Genomic DNA, 21,690 nt, shown 5'->3' with positions numbered 1-21,690 from the left:
TTTTAAGCAAAAATGTAAAAAAAAGATCACATGTACTAATTTCTCAAAAGGTAATGTTTGCTAGTTTCCCTAGTTTTACATCTTGGTAAACTCAACATCGACAGCTGATCAAGCTGTATGTTAACTTTTTCTGAGTTAGTTAGGTAACATTAGCAGCCTTGTTAAGCTAAGGCCTAAAAGCTAAAGAAGGTGAGTTACTGTCAGTATGCTGTTTATTTGCAGCAGCAGCCTCTAGTTGGTCCACTGAGAATTACACTCTTACATTTTTGCTCATGCTAACAGGCGCTAACTGGCTACATTTATAAAGTAGTAGTTTTTGGTAGCCTGCTAACTCAACAAAGAGAGAGAACAGGTGATTGGCTAAAAACTTGACATCACTATCATGAAAAGTGCCATATGAAAGAACAAGTGCATTTTGAAATAAAATAAAAGTGTCATTATTATGCAAATGAATGATGTATTCATGCCTTTATGGTATTGCTACTTAATCTTTAAGTTTTCATTCTTAAGATTTCATTGATTTGCCCTCCTGCACCCGCATTACCAATATTTTCCTTTCTTCTTTCCTTCAATAGTCATTCTCTCATTTTCTCCCCCTTTCTTAGTTTCACCGCACTTTCAAACTCCCTTGCCCTGTCTGTGGCACTCTGCCCCAGGCCCATTGTTTCTTACAGAAGTCTTAATTTCATTTCATTTTTTTAAAAAAAGGTTAAGTTTAAAACATCTTGGCACTGTAATGTATAGCAAATGTTAACCAAACTGGAGTAAACAGTTAATTTGTTGGGGACTATTTTCAGCTGTGGATGAATACACAATTGATCCTTCAGGATGGTAATGTGGGATTGATTAAAAATAAACTCCCTTTATCTCCATCTTTATTCTGCCCTTCCTTCCCTTGATCAGTTGCTTACTTCCTTTTCCTTCCATATTCACTTACTTTTTCCCCTCTTTTTAATTCCTAAACCATCCCCCTTTCCCTCCATCACCTCCTTTCCTAACCCTTGTACTCCTTTCATCTTCCATTCCTTTCTCCATTTCAAAATATTATCCTTGCTCTATCCTGCATCCTCCCCCCTTCCTTTCCGACCTTATTATATTACCTTGTTCCCTTCTTTCCATCCTCTTCCTCTTTATCGCTTTTCACTCGCTCCCACCATTCTCCTTGTGTGCTCTGCATGTTATGATGGAAATGAATCGGTTTACGAGGAGAGTTAAGTTTCATAACCCACCACATCCCTGACCCTGGTCCTATTAACTACAACAGCCCCGCTGGACATTTGAACACACACACACACACAGACGGACACACGCAAGCATGCACTTACACTCTTGCGGGTCCAATAAGAGAGGGAAGTGTGCTTGGATGCAGCTCAACAGCAAACCCATCTTAAGCCTTCCCCTGTGTCTCCTATAACAAGTTATATCTTTGGCCGTTAGTAAAAAATCATTACACCAATTCACATATCCGCTTTTCCCATATGCACACAAACGTCTTGGCTGGGATTGCAGAGTGAAATGGGTGTGTGAAGAAAAATATATTTACACGTGCAGAATTCTACCCTTAGCTTTTGGTCTACTTTCATTTATGCACACAGCAGAAAAAATAGAGGTTGGAAGCCTACCACTTTGGCCAGACTAAAATACCTCTAGAACTATTGGAAATGTCGCTAGATCATTTTATATAGACATCAATCGTGACCAGAGAAGGAATCATACTGACTTTGAGTGAACCTCTGACTTTTCAGCTAATGCCACCATGAGGTTGACATGTGTTGTTGTTAGTGAAATATTTGGCCAACACAAGTTTGGTCAAGACATTCATGTTCTACTCACTTAAATGTAAATCCTTAAGTCATTCTCAGAGGTTCTCATTTGTGCCAAAATCAGGTCAAATTTCTGTTTGTCTAATACTTAGCTTTATGGCCAAATACCTAAAGAAAGCTGTCTTAGCTTGCAAAACATGCTATACTAAGATGGTGACCTTGGTAAACATAGCACCTGCCTATCATCAGCTTGTAAGCAATGTCATGTTATCATGCTGAAGTTATCATATAGCTTAAGTATAACATCACAGAGCGGTTAGTGTTATTGTGGCCACATTTGGTCTTGTTTGATGATTACTTTATTGGCAAAAAAAATAATTGTTTTTTAATAATCAGCTGACAATCAGTCAATATGCTGCATTTTTATAATTTTGTTTAAATTCAATTTGAGAACACAACAGTCATTATTCTGTATTTTACTTATTCTCAACAAATCCTAAGAAAAGGACCAAAGTGAATAATGTCTTAAGACTATCACAGTATTTTCCAACTTCCCTGCCCTGTCTGTGGCACCGGCCCCAGGCCCATTCTTTCTTACTGAAGACATAAATCTTGAAAAAAGGGGTCAAAAATAAATAGTTTCATTTTTCAAGTTTAAAACACCTGGGCACTGTAGTGTTTAGCGAATGTTACCCATCTTGAGATAACCTTTTGTTGGGGACTATTTTCAGTAGTGGATAAATGTAAAATTGACCCTCAAGGATTTATAATGAACAAGATTCATATTCTTGGCAATTAGGGACCATGTCACCCAGTGCACAGTTTTCTGTTGTGTTTTTTAATAATTTTTGGACAAAAGTGGTAAGCTAGTGCCTTAACCAATTCAAGCAACGAAGGCAACAAGTACAAGCCAATCAGAGGCAGAGCAGGGCGAGTCAAGGCTTTGCCATAGCAGGATTGGCAATTAAGCTGCCTGCGTTGGCATTTGTTGAGCTGGATGTCACAAACCGGTATAGAGAATGTGACAAGGAGAGGGAGAGGGATGCCAAACATAAATTATTAAACTCATGTTAAACAGTCGGAGGATCATAACATGAACGCAGGTAAATGACAAGTCAACATGAGTGGGAGAGGACTGACTTGGACTTCTGCAGACCTCAATGTTTGCTTGACATCTGGGTCGAAGAGACCACACAGAATGTGCTGAATAAAGTTCACGGAATTGTGAAGTTCACAAAGTCTTTTGAGATAAACTGGAGATTAAGGGATTTGTGCGCACAGTAGATCATGTCATACTGAAAAAAATAACTTAATATTTCAAAGTCTGTGATTCCATACATATAAGTTGCATCAAATTTTATTTGGTCTGATTTAATTTGTATACTGTGAACTAGACCACATTAATTCACTCTGATTTCGACTAGCCATACAGACTATAGCTTTTGATGAAGAAAGAATATCACCTTATCCTTAGAAGTAACATGAAGTTAAATAAGTCCGTTTTCATGACTAGATGAAGCCACAGTGGGAAACGGTATGGAAATTGAACAACTCCGAAAGCTGTCAGGGAGCTGGAAGTGGGTAAGTGGGAGCACACCTGACAGATGCAGCTACTGGAAATAAAGCGATATGAGGATTGTCTCTCTCAGTCTCATCACCTCCCTGTGTGTCCGTCAGCACCCGAGCCTTCTGCTGCGATCTTATCTCTCAATCCCTGCACCCAGCACATTCCTGTAAACCACACACATGCATGCATGCATGCACACACGCACCTGTGCGTTTTAAATGCAAAACATCTCAATACGCAGCGCAGGCGAGCCGGGTCTCACAACTGCTCTTCCATAACTCTGTCACGACTTAATGGTTCAAATTTTTCATGCTGAAATAACCCAAATAATATAAAAATGTTTTACTCATGTGTAAAATCAAGTGCCGAAACCCTTTGCTGCCTTAACAATTTTGTCAGATGATGAGGAATAGGCTTTTGCCGTGTTCCATATTTCATAGATTTCATTTAAATCCTTCAAACTGCTACGACACACACACACCCCGTCATATTCTCACACACGGCGCACGCTAATTTGCTGAGCTCTCAAGTAACAAATGAATCTCAAACACTCATAAAGAGTTTTGAAATTCTTACTCGCTGACTCATGTTAGTCTACGAAATGTCACAGAGCATGAGGTCCACACACACACACACACACGCGGAACTCGAAAACACATGTGTGCACCCAGGGGCCATTTTGACGAGTGAGCGCTCTCCGAACTGTAATAACACTCAGCTACTCCCTATGAATCATTAAGAGTATCCAGAAACAGACAGTGTGTGTGTATGTGTGTGTGTTTGCGTGCCTGCAGTGTGCCGTGAGCCCTGAGCATGCCACACAGTGTGTATCAATCATAAAATGGGCTGACAAGAATTTCGTGGGAATTGCAAAAGCAGGGTGGACACCTTCTGCTGAAGTAAAACGAACCAGCAAATATTAATAAAAAGACAGATTCACAGACATAAAACTGATCTGACATGATCTGAGCTGGTGGATGAATCCCAATATCTATACCTGCCACAGTTCCTACAGAGTTACGGGGGACTGCCCCAAGGTTAAAGCAGCTCTTCAACACGTCATGCAAACAAATTAAAAATGTTATCAAAAAACAAAATTGCTTGAACTTATGCGCAGGTGTGTTTTGTGCTCAATGCTAACCTCGATGGACATGCTCACATGCTGTTGCCTCTCTACAGCATGTGAGCATGTCCGTCGAGGTGTATACAGGCCAACCGTCTTAGTTTGGCATTTAGCACACACAAAGTGAAGCTGAGGCTGATGGGAATATCATTAGTTTTGTTTAAATTTGACAATTTGTTAAAAACTTCGTACAATTATTAGTATGAGATATAAATTATGTGTGATGTCTTTGCCTTAATATGCTCTAATTAATAACTATTGAGTCCATTAGGATGAAAAAGCAAGGGCTGATTCCTCTGATATAATGAAGCAGGTTATAAACATTGATGGGATTATTACCCGCTCATTCCGATTGGAGGAAAGCTCAGTTCAGAACATTACAAATGTCGCCACACTCACACACTCATTCCTATATGCTCTCTCTTTGCCATATATTTGCATTGTTGAAATTTATTGCACTTCCTACCTGCCTAGGTAAGTTAAGCCAATGCTTGCATTCTTTCTAATGACCATCAGGGGGCGACTCCTCTGGTCACCAAAAAATAGTAAATGGATGGTTAATGTCTTTCTAGTCTTCCGACCACTCAAAACGCTTTAACACTACATGTCATTCACCCATTCACAGAAAGTCATACACTACCATGCAAGGTGCCACCTGCCCATAAGGACTAACTAACCATTCACACCCATTCATAACATTTTGGGTTAGGGTAAGGTGTCCTGCCCAAGGACACATCGATATGGACTGCAGGAGCCGGGGATCGAATTGCCAATCTTCTGATAAAAGGACGACCCACTCCACCTCTAAAAAGTCAATGAGAAAATAAGACTACACTTCACTTTACTTAAGTAACCATTGTAAACATGAGTTTATGGTCTCAATCACTAGTTTAAAGTTTTCTTCAATACAGCATGATGTTCATTTAGCAAATTATAGTCCATTTAGAGTCAAATAGACCATAAAGCAGAGTATCTTTCAGGGTGGGGCTACCTTGTGATCGACAAGTTACTACTCTACCACGGCGGCACTCCTCTGCAATCCAAACACGGTCAGTTCTGTTAACTGGTTGCACCAAGATGGCGACTGCCAAAATGCAGACCTCAACATTTCAAAAACGCAGTCCATAAAAAACAATGGGGGATGTCACAATGGCTACGTTCACATCTAATGAAAAGTCTACGCACCCAACACATTTCAGCGCTCTAATGACCAATCATATGTTTTTGTTAAACTCTGTCCGGTTCCATCTAAAACAACGATATTAGCCAGTTTCCAGGGAAACACTTCAATGGTACGACAATGTAGCTGGCCACGCTAGGCCATTTTGGTGCTTCTGGTAACTTTTAGTCCAACATCACGGATGTAGCCATCAGGTACATATTTAAGAACCTTTCACAAGATTCTCATTTTAGAACAAATAATCTGAAAAAACATTAGAGTCAGCTCGAGAAGGCATTTTCAACCAATTCATGTTCCTAATGTTAGCTTGATTTGCTAGCCAGCTGTAGCTGATAAAATGTCAGAATTGTGACAAAAAAATGTAACTATCCTAGACAGGTGTGGCAACAGTAACTAAGGGGTTTGGGGCCAAGCGAATGCTCATTTGTCCAATTGAAAAGCATTTTATAATCCCTCCTATACAAACAAATATCTTTCCTCTGTCTTTCTCCGTGTGTTCTTTTTTCCTCTTTTTTTTTAACCTTGCTTTTTCTTCTCTCTAACTTTCCTTTCCCCGTGCCAACAGACACACACTCATCAGCTTCGTGGGTTTTACATGAGAAAATGTCTCTCTCTCCATTTCTGACCCCGTGCCCCAAACAAATCCTGAATTAATTAAAAAGGGAAATCCCAATGGTCCTCAGGCAGAGATACACACACTCTCTTTCTGTCTCTCTCTCTCTCTCTCTCTCTCTCTCTCACACACACACACACACACACACACACACACACACACACACACACACACACACACACACACACACACACACACACACACACACACACACACACACACACACAGATTGAGTGTCTCTCACACTCATGCAGTGGTTAGGGATTAGTGGAGCTTGTTCAATGATGGGAGTGTTTCCAGGTTGACAGAGAGTGACGGAGCTCAAGCAGCCTTGGTTCAAACATTACCAAGCACTTTGCTTTTTCTTTTAGGTACATTTACTTTTTATATAGGAGCTTTGTCCGGTGTGCTTGCACTTTGTCATGAAATTTGATGGATGAATATCAGTGCTGGTTAGGGTCACACAGTATTTATTACTTTTAGAATGAAATCAATTAATTTCAACGAAATTCACAATCAGTGGACTAACTATGGGAGCAAAGTTGTAAGGTGGGAGTATAGTTACTGTGTGACCATTTCGGTTCGCTTCTATTTTTTTCTTAGTGAAAATAGACTTACCAAAGGGGTAAACCTCACGCTTTAGAGTCTGTATGAGATGAACAGGGTCCTCAACTAACTCCAATGTAAGCCCTTCTGCATCATTTTATAGAAAGTAAAAGCAACTGCTGAAGTATAAAAGAGTGAGAAAGTCTGCTTAGTTCTCAAACAAAGAACTTTCAGGCAGGAGACCGCTGTTATTGTCCCTTGTGATACCAAGTAAACATTGACTTATTTGACCTTGCTTTTGTTACGTAACTTACGTACTAAACTACTGCCGGATATGTAAGCTATGTAACAAACACTTATTTTACGCAGCTAACATGCTTATTTTAACCAAGTGCTTTAGTTTCCTCAGTAAACCTCAATTAAAAGTTTGTTTTGAAAAGAGAGTGCTTGCATGTAATGCACTTTTTTAATGAATAATGTATTCAGTTACAAACATAACTTTATAGCATTTGCATGGTTGGATCTGTTGAACTCAAAGTGAAATTAAACTGTATTTTTGATACAAATTAAATTACATAAATGACCCGCCATCCTTGATGCGTCCGAAACTGATGCTATAGTTTGAAGCATGATTACTCTCCTGACCTGTCAACTCATAAAGTTAATGGTTGCTTTAATTACTGTATATCTGGCTTATCTCTCCTCAGACCTTAATGGAAATGACTGTTTCATGTCAGCGCTGAATCAGGAAAATGTGCCCTCATGTCTGCTCTCTTTTCAAGGAACTCATTATGAAATGATTTAGAGCTGCAAACCGTCCGTCCTGGTGAAGGATGTTGTGGCCGACTGAGTAAGGGTCCGCCTCTGCTTTGTTTAGTTAAGACAAAAATAGGCTTGGCGTGTGATACTGTTGCTTTCAGATTGGACCATTTCCTTCAGGAGCAATTATGTAGATTAATGCACTTTGCTGTGTCTATAATGGGATTGTGGCTCTGTTTTGATTACATGCACACATTCATTTTTCTTCTCAATTAACATTTGATATTGATCTTTTCTTTTGTAGGTCAGTCTGCAAATGCTTGCCTTTGAATTTCTATTTCTAACATGACATACTGCTTATTAGTCAAGGTACCAGGACGCGCTAACTTGGTAGCATTAATCAACAATAAACACAAGCGACTAATAGCACTTGAAAGCTCAACAATCAAGAGCTGCTGTTCCACAACCATCAATTGTTATTGAGGTGTTTGTTTCTCTAGTGTTTCATATGAAAGTTAAAGAGAACAGGGAAGCTTAGGGAGACTGTAATCAAGTTCTCGTGTCAAGGTTTTGAAGTGGCCAGCCCAGAGTTATGTTCAGTAAACAAAATCACATCTGTAGGAAATCAGGACAGCGCAGAAATCCAATTTGTCGTTGTCCACAGTTGATTAAGGAAAACCTTCCTCATCTGACAGGCTTGTTGACGGTACCAGGCTATCTGACTTTCAGCTCTCCGGTGGTTTGTTGATGGCGCTAACCCGGAGCAGGAACACAGGGGTTAATCTGCGTGGGAATCGTCTAGTAGGTAGAAACGCTCACCCCATTCAGTTAAAAGTTAAAGCAGACTTTACACATGCTTAGTAGGTGGTTTAAATCTCTATGAAATTTTAAAGTTGAATTCATTTGAATGGATAATTCCATCCGATAATATACCTCAACTCCTCCAATCTATACTACCACAAACTGTAGGTTGTTTGTCACAATGCATTAATACAATCCACTGAAGCGTTTCCTAAATTTGCGACCCCCACAGGTGGCAGGACATCAATGCATCTTCATACCTCAACGTAGCAGTCGCTGTTTTAGAAATGTGGTTAAAGAACTGAAATGTTCATATTGGTTTGGTAAGTATAAGGACATATCATGGTATGGGTTATAATTAGTAAGTTTGTTACGCTTGTAAGTTAACTTAAGTACAGTATGTAACAAACTCAATAGTTATAGTTAAATAACTCAACGTTGACTTTTGGTTTTACAAGGGAGACGAACAGCTGCCTCCTGACTGAAAGTGTTTGTTCGACCCATTCATCCAGTCCAACCTCCTGGCTATGCGGACACCCTTTATCCATCACCAGACTTCCTCCTTTGCTACCATAATAATTACTACAGCTTCTCGGGTTTGGCGCATTCAAATACATTTATATATGGGTCTTAATAAGCTGCATGTATGAACAGCCTATGGGGTTGTTATAATATGACAGTCTCATAATATAAAAAACTGTATACTTTATTTCTCAGTTTATAACAAATAGGGCACAGAGTGCCGACATATTATTTCCGGATTTCAGATTTAAATACTTTTCCTCAAGGTTCACATTGCTTCTTCCACCACGGCTCTTTCTATAACCATTTAAAACATGGAGTGAGTATGTTTGATTTCAGAAATTATATGCCCAATATAATCCGCTACATTTCTAACCTTAATCTTCAATGCAATACGCATTAGTTTGACATATCTTTTAGACTATCATCAGTATCCATAATTGTGTAATTCTTGAGTCATTATTAAATTGCATAAGACATACAGAAGGAGAAAGAGAAAGTAAGACAAAGGGGAGAGTATGAACACACGCTTGTAATCCATCATCTGTGGCTGTTCGGCTTCCATTACAGAGTCAACAGGCTGCTTCTGCAGAGAACCCACTCACAGGTGGCCATGTCCCCGCACTGATCCAGCAGATTTAATTGTGTTTGTGTGTGTGTGTGTGTGTGGATGTGAAAAGTGTGTGTGTGTGTGTGTGTGTGTGTGTGTGTGTGTGTGTGTGTGTGTGTGTGTGTGTGTGTGTGTGTGTGTGTGTGTAAGTGCCGGTAAGTAGTAGGCTACAGTATCTTTGTGAAAGTGTGTGCATCTGAGTGTGTAAGTGCTTACTTTCCAACCAATCCGGGAGGTAATTTACTTTAATAACAGACCTGACGATGCTCCAAAACCGTTATTAAAAAACTGGTCTATTCCGAGAAAGTGCGTGTGTGTGTGTGTGTGTGTGTGTGTGTGTGTGTGTGTGTTTGAACCACCGGTAGCCCTAACACTAATTTTCTTGAACTAAAAAATGCTCAATGGGTTGGAAGCGTGTCGTTGTGACCCCAACCGAGCAATTCCCCTCCACTCATCCGCGATCACTGAGGCGTATCATGGTGTTGATGTTGGACCGGCGTCTGATACTGAGTGTGTGTGTCAAGTCTGGTGTGTGTGTGTCTTTCTTTTTTTATAAAGCGCCATGGTGATAGGCCCATATGCTTTGTCTCCACTCCAACATACCAAGCGGCTTAAAAAACTCCTTTCACTCTTTCCTTCTGCAGAAAATGAATAATGAAAGATTGTGCTCTGCTGAAAACGTTCACTTAATCGTCTTTCATCATCCGCTCTGTGAAGTGTAATTACTTTTCAATGATGTTCCATGACTTGATTTGGTCTAGTTTCCATCATTTAGTCTAGTTGCCAATACAGTTGTGTCAGGTGTAAAGGCTTCAGATGAAAATCCTCATTTGAAAATTGAATTGAATTAGGAAGAAAGATGTTTTCACTAAAAACATTTACAGTGAATTTTGCAAAAGTTCTGCTGACCTAAAATGTTTGTAATTAGTAATGACTAATGAGTTGGCAGACCGTCAAAACAATCAGCTAAAAGAGACCAAAATAAATCTAAAAGTCAGGTGATAATTCGCTGTGGGTTAATCTCTTAGGGCCTTTCCAAACCAGGGGAGGACACAAATAAAAGACATGAAAATACTCACCTGTATATATTTTGCATTAAAATTCTTCATATTGGTGCTGTGAATTTGCAACAGTTGCAACACTTTTTTTAATAAAAGGTTGGAACAGAGTCATGCAGGCAAAGGATCTCTAGCGTCTGGCAGTCTGTCCAAGGAAATCTGGTGTATAGCCTACTGTAAGCTATTTTATTGAGTTCCTATTAAGCTCTCTAGAGCACTTTGCACTGGTGTTTCCTCTGGTAAACAGTTACGCAGTGTATATGTCTAGGGCTTTTATTGTGAAAGGAAAGGTACGAACAGAAGTAGATCTGGTCTGTGCGGCCTTTGTTAAGATTGAAAGATGTAATAAAATTTGCGGTCTTGGTTTTGAACTACGTAGCTTTCAATTCGCTGCTGCCTTTATTCTCAGTCATAAGCCCAGCAACTTTTTTTGCAGCACAATATTCACGTTCTATGTGAAAGTATTCATGACAAAAACAACTGTTTGTAAAAATATATTGACTTGCAAATTAATTTAAGGAGAAAAAAAAAGATCCTGGTGTGTGTTCATTACGTAGGCCACCTTTGGGGAATCATTTCAGAATAAAGAGCAGTTGACTAGGGAAGGTTTGTCCAATTTGTGATGAAGACATGATGTTGTCATTTGGGGAAATGCTTATTTTTGGGTCATTGGTTAAGGTTAGCTTAGGGTAAGGCAGATATGGTTCTGCTGCGTCTTTGGTAAATGAATGTAAGTCTATGAAATGTCCCCAAAAATGACCTAAGTAAACGTGTGTGTGTGTGTGTGTGTGTGTTTGTGTGTGTGTGTGTGTTGTGTGTGTGTGTGTGTTTAAGAGAGTAAGAATCAACCAGTAATCAGCCTTTTCTCGTTTGTGCTTTTAACACCCAGGTACCACAGGTTATATCTAACAAAGACACACTGACATTTGAGAATTGCACATGTTGAGCATAAAAGCAAAACTCTGTGCAACTCAGTACACAAATCATTAAAGCTAACGTCTGAGTGGCTCAAAAACGGCTTCAGACAGGCAAAATTATATAAAACAAACAAGTGTGAAGGCCTGAAGAGCCCTATTTCCACAATCACACATGGGCATCGATTATGCGTGCATGCACACATACAAAGTCAACCCTCTGCACGCACAACCAGCTAATCAAACACACAGCTACACATCCCAGTCATGATTCTAAACACAGACTCATGCAGTGTGTACACCCACGCTCACACACGTACAAGAAATCAGGCCCAGATATATGCACACACCTCGGCATGCGCAGACAGTGAAGGGATCCAGCTGTGCAGTGAAGGACAGAACAGGGGAGGAGACACGACACAGCTGGAGCTCCGTAAGGTCTGACCGAGGTAATGTGTCACCACAATGCAAGGCTAAAATACATGTGAAAGGGGTTGGGTGTCCATGTCATGTTTATTGTAATAATAAAGTTTTGGGGGACATAACGATATGCAATCATATTGTTGGGACGTAAAAAAAAAACCTGGACACACCAGGATATACATTTCAAAATAAGGGCTAAGACATTAAGCTAAATTCAGGGTTCGATTTTAGGATGATTTCGGTTTGATTCAGATCCATGTGCTATGTTTTTACTGCATGGAATGATTCTGCTCAACTCCACACACTTTTGGTACAAAATCCTTTTCTCTATGCCGTGTTCCCACTGCAGTACCCCCTTGGCGTGGGCGGGATTCTCAGATTGATCGCCTTAGCAACATCATCTTCATCGGGGACACACGCTCAATGATGTCAATGGCAACCAACTAGAGAAACAGCTGCACGCCGTCAATTGTACACCGAATTGTACGTAGAAATTGCGACCGGTATTGAAGCTTGGCTATTTAAAAGAGCTTGGCTAATTAAAAACGGCAGTTTGTGCTGTCCCATGTGACATTTTCTCTCTGACCAGTCAGTGGTCTGCAGTGTTTTAATTCCACCTTCGAATATTGTATCAGCTCGCATGTAACCTTGACCGAGGCGGTACCAAGAATGGGGTGGTTTCATTGGTTCCGTCCACAACTTTGCCTATGTAAACGCAAAAATAGCCTTTCTAATGTGCAACAAACTGAACTGGACTCCTTGGTGAAAAGGTGGCTATTTGTCTCAATTCAGAACCACTTTTCTATTGAATAAAAAGAAAGCTGGGCACTTTTTTTCAGGCTGTTACTCCACTAAAATGGAATATATAGATGGCAGTCAAGCTAACTGGTCTAGAAGAAGGATACTGTCTGAGCGAAAATATATTCTCAAATTAACTGCAGTCGTTTGGAAGCTCAATTAGAATACTTAAATCAATGTGTCATTTACTGGAACCTGAAACTGAAGCAGCTACATGGGATTTATTTATCCCACTGAGATGTAAAAATGCCATCAGTGATAAAGGCATATGAATGTAAAGTCCCGTGCACACAAACACTGCAACCCTGAACCTATCTAGACATTTCCCTGGGAAGCTGTATGTGAGAATGTCCGACTCTGTTGGACCGCACGTTAAACAAAGTCTGTGTGATGTCCAAGTGAGCCCATGTGTAATATAGCCATTAAGTTTCATATAAGAAAATGTCTTAAGTCAGTGCATATAATTCTAAGTAGCAACCAGTTGGGGATGTAGTGTTTTTGGTTGAATGTAAGATATTTATTACAATTTGGATTTTTTTTTCTGTTTATATTTAAAAACTGTCTATTTATAATTAAAATCTCACTCTCATATTTAGCCCCAACACTCTTTGTGCCACCCCTGAAGAGTGGTCCAAATACACATACAGAGCAGGGATAGCATGCTAGGGCTGTGCTCGATTGAGCTTTCTCCGGGCAGCCAACCCTGACGGACGGGAAAACACCCCCTGAGCTCAGTTACAGAGCTAATATGTACCTGTCAAGGGTCCTAATTACATGCACACACACACATACACACACATTACAGCCGTCAGTGATTCCAGTTAAACGAACAAATCCCCAGCTGTAAGGCTAGCGGTTTCCAAGGACTGCTGCTTACTGGTAGCAGCAACCTTGGCCTGCAGCGATCGGACCGGTGTTGGGCTCGTCTTTGACCCAGTTATTGACCAGACTGTGATTGGAGTCGGCTGGGTCAAGACTAGTGTTTTTTCTCCTTCAGCCTCCAAACACTGGAGATTAAATGTGACTCCGACTTGCATTCATATTACAGCACGGCTAGCAACGCCTCTGTTTGGACCAGCACTAAGAAACACAAGCTTTAGTTACATAAAAAATATGTCAACTTCTGCATTAGTGTCAACTAAATGCAGTAAATGACAATCACAATCACCTGTGGTAGATGTATCAATTATTATACTTTGATGTTTGTTATTGTGTTTGGTCAATGTACTTTCTCAAACTCTGATAAAAGGCATTGTGATATATTTCAAGGAACAATAATTATTTTGACTGGATAAAATTACTCTTGGCAACCTTTTTCTTATTTTAGCAGCCCCAGCTTGGCGGGTGAGACAGATTTAAAAGTTTTTAAATTTTTTCATGAATCAACCATACGGGAAAGTAACATCACTGCGGCACAGTGACTAAGGGATTTCCAAGGGAACACCTGCCTGTAGGTGTGAATGTGTTTGTCTTTGTGTGATAAAATAGCATGCTGTCCTTGGCAAAGATATTTACGATTGTTAGACTTGAGACTTTACACAGAATAACTTCTCAGAATGCACTATGATTAGGGGTTGTACTGTGTACTGCTTTAAGGATATAGCCCCAGCCCTGCATTCTGTCTCCTGCTTACTCAGCTTTACTTCCATTAAAAAAAAAGCCAGTAAAGAAATATTATGTTAAACACAACAAAAGATAGTAAGACACCAGTAAAATCGATAAAAAGCCAACTATCTGAAATAGTGAATTCTTTTTCCAAGTAACTGAAAAGAAGACATTGTGTTAGCTTGCCTCAACTTGTCATTCCCCAACTGAGGGCCCCGTCACCTTTAAAATGTAAAAATCATCTCTATGACTGACTGGGCACCAGTGAACTGATTTTACAACCGGTGTGATGTGTTCTCTCCTGGTGGACGTGGTTGCAGCATTTTGAATCAGTACAGTATGTATGTTAGGCATGCATATAGTGCCTTGCAGCTCCTTTATTTACTGAAGGAACTGTGATGGGAATTTGGGTGACAGCCAATGCAGCCAATAACACCTTGAAACTCTAAAATCAACAAATTAAGGATTTAGGTTTCAAACTTCATATATTAACTATTGCTTAGACTTGCAATTCTGTGGAATTCTTCTTTGATGAGTCCTGTTGGTCTTAAACTTTGGGAACACCACAAAAAAGTACAGTGCAAGAGTCACATTTCTGACAGCCTGAGTGATTGTTGTCTTGGAAATACGCTCAGCAAAACCGATGTTATACAGAAAACTCAAGTTATCAAAAAAAAACGAAGGACAACGCAAAGAATTTGTCACCAATTGAGAGCATGTTCACAATGTTTAATTTGAATGTTTGAGGGCTGAGAAAGTTGTTCAGATAAATGATCAATTGGGCAGTAAAACGGTAACGCGAAACAACCAAAGGGGGTCTGATCGCCCTCTCCCGACGAAGAGTATTTGTGCCTCAATATCTCCAGATTCTTAAAGAAAAGGACGCGCCACGTCTGACAATTCATTCAGTTGCAGGCTTGAGCTAAAGAGGAGATACTTCAGTTCACAGCATCAGTTACCATGGAAACAGATCCAGAGTTTAGGTAACCTCTCTTTATGTAACTTAAAACATAGAGTTTCTCTCATCTCAGAGTTAACTAACTAACTAGTTTTCACTGAACCTGTTTTCTGAAATAGGGCCCAGGTATTGTGTGTGCACCAATCACAACACACAGTTTATGTAATATCATAATTCCAACTATGATTAATTAACAATCATATGACTTTGGTCATATGATTGCCATGATGAGGCATGTACAGTATAGTAGTTGAAGGATATGCTAACAGCTCAAGTGACAAATCTGGTTGGTGTTGCCAGAACCGCTGCTTGCCAATGACCTAAAGGTCATTTCTAGCATGCTAATATTTGTTATCCTGAACTGTCATCAGAAGCAAATAAATACAATGAGATCAGTTTACCTCCTACTGGGATTTACTGACACAGTTTTCTTTGGAGAGGTCAGCGGATTAAGTCAAAAATATCCGAGACGCAGCAGTATGGGGAGTGTTACGGGATCTGTCAAGTTGTGTCCATGGGGGGGTGAACTGCTGATGCTGCACAACACAGTACCAGCATGTTGAAACTGTTGAGAAAGATGATTGAATTCACTCCTACACACTGAACAATTTTAACTTCAAAATAAGAAATCAACCAACTGAAACATTGTACACATTGTATCTCAAAATTAAAAAAAATAAGTAATTTATTCATTAAAATGTTGAATTCAAGTGCAGGGATGCTGATTGGAATTGCAGTTTTTGATGGTACAATAGCCTTACACACAAACAATAACACAGGACGTTTTCTTATCTTAATCCTAACATGGACAAGCTAACATGCTGATGTTGAGCAACCAGATGAAATTTTGACCTGATGGTGGCACTAGATGAAAAAGTGGAAGGATCACCAATTTTCTTACAATTCATCCTGAGGGGTACACAAATGTGTGCTCCAATTTTCATGCCAATCCATTTAACAGTAGTAAAGATATTTCATTTAAAGATACAAATGTTCAACTTCATGGTGGCACTAGAGGAAAAGTCAGGGGGTCACCAAGTCATTAAGATTCATTGTCTGGACAATTTGATCCAGTGCCATTTGTGAGAACTTGAATTAAATTGGGACATGGTGTCTCCAGTCTGGATACAAGAAAGGACGGCAACAAGAGGAGTGTGAGTGGCCTTATTGCTAACGTTAATAGCCTTGGTGACATGTGCAAAGTGTGTATAGCTTGATTGACATATCTTGCAAACATAACTATATCAAGCCTCACTGGAAACCAGAAAGAAAGAAACCCAAAAGCAAAGCTCAATTGACAAAAAACACTAAGACAAAATCCAGAAACAAGGTAAAAAAAAAAGAAAATTGGGACTGGAACTGGAACGCTCTCTCAAACAGTAAAGACGAACTGGCACGGACAAAGGGGAATACATAGACTAATTAGACAAGGGTGGAAGGGTTATTAGGGACAGGTAAAACTGATCAGTGCGGGGTAAGTAATCGCAGTGGCGGGAAACACAAATGTAGGAAGTGAAGTGTCTGAAACGAGACACTAAAGTGAGAACCAAAATAAAACAGGAAATAAATGAAAAACTGACAAGAAAACATAACCTTAATCCCAGTATGGCAATGTACCAAACTATTTACATTGTTTGTCGCTGTTGGTAGACAAGTGCACGGCCAAAGTAAGAACATTCCTACGCACATATTAACGAAGGAGTCCCAGTATCAACATTTAGCCTCCACAGGCCAACTGTTGTTTCAGCTTTTCCCTGAGGCCACATTTTCAGACTGGTTTACCAGACCACTTTATCATACCATATTGTAGACGTAGCTATAGGTTAAGTTTAGTTTTTATATCAGTAATAACCTTGGCTGCTGTTGGAAGGCAGGTGCAGGGTGGAGGCTTGCACATGTGCGGTGGTAAGCAGCTGAATAAGAAGCAGCTGGGACCACTAACAGCCAGGCCCTCCCTTCGTTGTCTCCTGCACACTCCATCTCATGTTCAGGAGTATGTCAGTACACCCCAGCCCCTTTACCCGATGTCATTACAGTTAATGAGGCTGAACCTTGTGGATGTGTGTTGGTTTTAACCCAGAGGATCGAATCCCCAGCGTTGTGTACTGTAAACCACACCGACATGCATACATACTGTACAGCAAGCCCGAATAGCAAAGAGGCCACCTGGTAGACATGATAAGGATTCAATTGTACCGTAAGGACGAGCTTTCTCAACCATGGACCATCAGAATGCAGTTTAGTTGTATGGGAATGTATTTTTGTAGGAGACAGGGTTTTTTCCCCGATGTGGTTACCCTATCGACAGAAGAACCTCATTTGTCAGTAACTTCCCAATTCTTTTGACATAGCAAAAAATTTAATAATTCGACAGTTTACTAATCTGTGACCTCTATGGTTAAGGTGTGGTCCGGTTTAGGCCTCTAAAAATACTTGTTTAAGAAAGAGTATCAAACACTTTTAGGTTTTAGATGTGGCTTATTAATTCACCATGAAGGAGAACTGAAGGCTGTGGTTCAACTTGACCCTTCGCTAAGTCCTGCCCCTGTAAATAGAAACTGGCAAATCATAGCGTATCATCTGCAAGCTCAGACCAGGATTCCACAAATATCCGACTCTTCTCCAAAGACTCTCATGGAAACATTTAATATTTTCTTCAGTTTTCAGGCTTGTTTGGTGGATTTATAGCTAGTCATGGTTAAACGTTGTGCAACAGTGATACTTGTTACCCAGAGAGGATGGAAGGAGATTAACGTAACTAAAACGTTACATTTCTAGCTAGAAACCTGTGGAGCCAACATTAGCAGAATAAGTTAGCACATCACTAACTGGCATAGGCATGCTGGATGTATCATTCAAATACATATTTAAGACCCTTCTCTCTGAAATCGCTTTTTTGTGCAGTGCAGTTAGTGACAGTGTGGGCTCCATGATAGCACTAATAGCTTGATGGAGTAGCAGCTTTCAAATGCGAAAATATTTTAAAGGGGGAGATAAGTTTTAAGTCTAGTATTATTCATTGTCACACAAAACCAGTTTGTAATATCACTGTTTCTTAGTGCTTATCATTAAAGAGAAAATGCTTGTACAGTTTTACATTAAATATTTTACTGTTTAAATAAATAAATACAAAGCAGCTCAAATACATATGCATGCCATGATTTTGTCACATATCCTACTTTAAAATGTAACACAATTTCATGAAGTTCTCATTCCTAAAAACATTTTAAGAAAATGAATCAAACCTTTTTTTTGAAGAGAAGGAATCATGAACAACGGTGCAACAGGTAGTAACTATAGAGTCCCAAGGCAACTTTTGATCACCTTTATTAGTAATAATTTAGTCATTACTAAAAACAAAAAGAAAATGTCACTACAAAGGAGAAAACAATGCTGAAACAACAAAATTGTGAACACTGAACAATTGGAACTGATTGGATTCACTTGTCAAATATACCACTCACATACTAAAGTAATTAAATTCAAGCAATTCATCAGGGACAAAATGACGGTTTTGCTGTCAAACATATGTTGTTTCTTGTTACTGCACTGACCTGTCTCTCCTAAGTTTACTCATCTTTTTTAGCATCCCTGCTTCTCTCTACCCGCTCTCTGTTTTCTCTAATTTCCTCATCTCCCTTTCTACCTATTTTCCACCCCCATGTCCTCCTCCTCCTCTCCCTCCTTTTCTCCCAGTGAGACTGTGTCCTCTACATGTTTAAGCCTGTGCTCACCGGTGTTTGATGTCAGTTAATTTGCTGCAGTGTTGACAGGCGGATGGCTGCTCAGCACGCCGTGTGTGTGTGTGTAGGTGTGTTTATGTATGTGTTTTTCATGTGCGTTCTTGTATGTGCATTTAAGTATGAATGTGAGAAAGAAAAGGCAGACGGACAGGGTAGCAAAAGTGAATATTTAGGAATGTGTCAATGGTCTGTACCGTGCATACTGTAAGTTACAACAATAGTGGTGTGTGTTTGTGTGTGTGCATGTGTGTATGTAGGTTCCCAAGCCGTTCACTGTTGTGTAATTGCTGCGTCTGAATTCGCTGCCCTGGATTACTGCAATTTACTCCCCCGGGAGTGCCGAGCACTGTGGGAAAACCGTAAGCAAGAGTGTGTCTGTGTGCACGTGTGTGGGTGTGTGTTTGTGTGTGTTTTTAGCTCTGTGGGAAAAGTGTGCCTGTTCAGGACGAGGGCACAATACAGCCTTTTCTCTACCATCCACGTCCATGGAGTCATATTAAACTCGATGACCATAAGCCTGTAGTGTCCTTTAGCACACAGGAGACTCCACCTGGTAAAGTAGAGCTCACGTCGTTTTAAGTGACTACTGTACGTCTTTTTGTTTGTACACAGAGCTATTCTTATCATAGTTTTTATTATGTATGCTGTGTGTTCAGGTAGATGCCAAGATGCACTTGCTTCTACACAGAGCTTAAGTCATTGTGAGAAACAAATAATCGTTGCTGAAAGAAAAAGCGCCCTCTTGGTGCCATAAAGCCATCCTGCAGATTCCTGTCAAGTCTGCGCTCACTTATTGAAACCTGTCTTTGTTCTATTCAGTTATGTGTACATACAGTAATAACACTTGCATATGTAAAGTGTAGGGTTGAAAGCAACATATAGACCGCACCAAGTCGACGGGGGTTGTTTCGTACTACTGCAAACAAAGAGGAATAAACAAAAATGACTCCCCCTTACCAAATTCAATTAAAATGCTTTTGACCCCTTATAACCACACAACCGTCCACCAACATCACCCTTCAGTGGTATACTACCACCACTGACACTTCCAACCCCCTCACAGCTCTGTTAGAGCATAGCTCCAGTTTTCCTCTATTCCTCTGCCACTTTAAACTCAAACATTTTGTCACACAACGGTTCCTATGAGATCCTACGAAAAGTTACAAATTTTTCATGCATTTATTAAATAATATAATATAATTATTCCTTATTATATGCAAACAGTCTTTTCTGTTTTCACAGAAAATCAACGAAACTCATTGGTTAGGTTTAGGAATGGATCTTGAGATACTTAGTTAGGTTTAGGCAACAAACTACTTGGTTAGGTTTAGGATTAGATCCAATAAATAAGCTAGCTAGCAAGCCAAGTTAAAGACCATGTTGGTGTTGGTAACGTACACTCTGCGAGAAGAGAGATGCCGTTCACTGCTCGGTTTCAAACAAAACCAAATAATACTAACACAAACTGCGACTAAACTGACAAACATCATATGTGTTATTTATCGCACAATTCAAATGGAATGAAAAATGTAGGTGTCTTTGGCCGTTAACAACCGAACATATTTTGGTCAACATAAGGTTGAAGAAGATCATAAGATAGCCGTGTTATTTTGACCAGCTCTAAGAGTTTTTAAAGTTTGGGTGGTTTTTGCGTATTCTTAGTTAATTGTTAGTTAGTAGTTGTCTTTTTTTAAATAACTGATACTGATGACTGTACATTTAGATTGTAGGGACTCAGTAGGAGGGGAAATTATGCCCACTATCTTTCTAGAATGTGGCTAGACATTACATGTTGCACCGTTAACACCTTGACATTTTATCTCAATTTAAAGTGTTCATGTGCATGTAGACTATTTTGCTTTCAACGGTAGATGAATAACCCCATACCGTCACCATGAAACCTTTTTACATTATCTTTCCTCGTCATCCTTAAGAAGAAATTGTCAACAAACCACATCCAAATGTATCCATTAGGGATGTGTAAACATTTCTTAAGGTGGTACTCGGTTTGGCAATGATGGAGCTGGCTGATGGTGCATATGTCTGTATTGCCAGGCTTTGGTTTGGACTGATTTGCTTCAATCAAGTCTGATCTGGACTGCTTTAGTTTTGCCTCCCAGTTCTCCATAAATGGCGTGATAGTGAAATCCTGAATGGTATTTTTGTGAATGAGCCTGGGTCGTCTTTTTGGCAGTGTGTGACCGCAGTGTCAATCCCAGCTGTCCATTTGTGTTAGACCTATAAATTTGATGTGAACATAAAGGGCAACAGTGCTGAAGCCCACACGACAAGGTCATAAAAGTCTGTTCAAGAGTGGACACTAAAGACCATTGAGAAATGCCTTGCCCTCACTAAACCAACCACCACTCCCACATAAACTGCCATTGTCCCGCAGAATTCCTGCCTCTGTAGCCAGGTAACCCACTTTAGCAGCAATTAGGACAGATGTGTTTTATGAGATATGAGTAAAGCTTTCTCTGTTTTCTCTTTTAAACAACATATCATTCTTAGGAAAAGACGTAACCGATGGTGACCACAGCTTTGCACACTTTCCATCAACAGTTTGGAGGTTAAAGGAAGCATATTGTAAATCGCAAACTTAGATTACACATGCATGATGCACTGTTAAAGAATCAGTTTATATAAACACAAACTGTACCTCATCACAAATTGTTATATGTATAAATTAGACAAATTCTCTCTCTCT

Source organism: Anoplopoma fimbria, chromosome 17 (genome assembly GCF_027596085.1).
Source record: "Anoplopoma fimbria isolate UVic2021 breed Golden Eagle Sablefish chromosome 17, Afim_UVic_2022, whole genome shotgun sequence".
Taxonomy (NCBI): Eukaryota; Metazoa; Chordata; class Actinopteri; order Perciformes; family Anoplopomatidae; genus Anoplopoma; species Anoplopoma fimbria.
Note: the sequence above shows the minus strand (reverse complement) of the source record.